Source organism: Pteropus medius, unplaced genomic scaffold, assembly GCF_902729225.1.
Source record: "Pteropus medius unplaced genomic scaffold, Ma_sr-lr_union100, whole genome shotgun sequence".
In the NCBI taxonomy this organism is placed as follows: Eukaryota; Metazoa; Chordata; class Mammalia; order Chiroptera; family Pteropodidae; genus Pteropus; species Pteropus medius.
The window spans coordinates 886623-887731 of NW_024355203.1; the positions used below are offsets into that span (position 1 = coordinate 886623).

General features: G+C 32.6%; 1 pseudogene; it reads left to right on the plus strand.

The window, feature by feature from the left end:
- Positions 1-915: 915 nt before the first annotated feature.
- Positions 916-1034, plus strand: LOC120598476 (uncharacterized; annotated as a pseudogene).
- The last annotated feature ends 75 nt before the right edge of the window (positions 1035-1109 follow it).

The window sequence follows — 1109 nt, forward strand, 5'->3', positions numbered from 1 at the left end:
CTGATATATATGATTAAATTTAATTTTCTACTTACTTTAATGGTCTCTTTTCTAGGGAAAATGTCTGTAGTTAACATCACCAAGGAATCTTTAAGTACTGTGTCCACTGGACATATCTTGTTACTTGAGTCAATTCCGTCTAGTATTATTTGTACTTGTTTTGTGATTTTTCTATCTAGTTTCCAAAATTAGACTGCAATGTGTTTGAAGAGAGAAACTGTTTTGTATAACTCTGTTGTATTTCCCTAGCTCTCCTAAACCCAGTAGCAAGCACAGTGTTAAAAGAAATAATGGTATACAACCAATCTCTTGTGCAGGTATGGGATTAAAAAAAAAAAAAAGACAAAGTACGTCCCTTGAATCCAAACTTTCCAAAGAAATTTACTTTCATTTGGAAATCCTTCATAAAGTTAGATTTGACTGAGAGTGAACCTACTTATTACCTTAATTATACAACCAGTTCTGTAAAACAATGTAATCCTCTCAAACTGAGACAGTCCCCATGGATGGATTATATAGCAAGAACTTTATGTGTCAGGTATTTAACATATATGGGATGTAGGGCAAGAAGAAAATAAAAAGTATAAATATATTCGAGGGAACATATCAAGACAGAAAAGGAAAATGGGAGAAATCAACTTTAAAAAGTAGAAATAATCTAGATAAAAACAGTTAAACTTTAAAACTATATGGCATAAAAAGACAAGTTAAAATAATACTATGATTTAAAATTAGAAAATTCTATAATGTATGCAATATAAGCTTTTCTATATTCATCCATAACTGCAATGTAACCCTAATTAAACTAACAGAATTTGCAGGGATACTTTCACATTTCCCTTACTTATTCAGCAAATATACAGTAATATTTATTTTATGCCAGGTACTCTGTTACTTTCTAGAAAAAACCATGAAGTCTACAGCCATGCGACCCTGAACAAGCACAATCCCATCTGATCTCGGAAGCTAAGCAGGGTCGGGCCAGGTTAGTACTTGAATGGGAGACCATCTAGGAAGACCAGGTACTATAGGCGTAAAAAATTTTAAAAAAATAAGGGATTGTAAACTGACAAGGTCCTTGCAATCTATGAGGTCAACCAAAAGTTGTC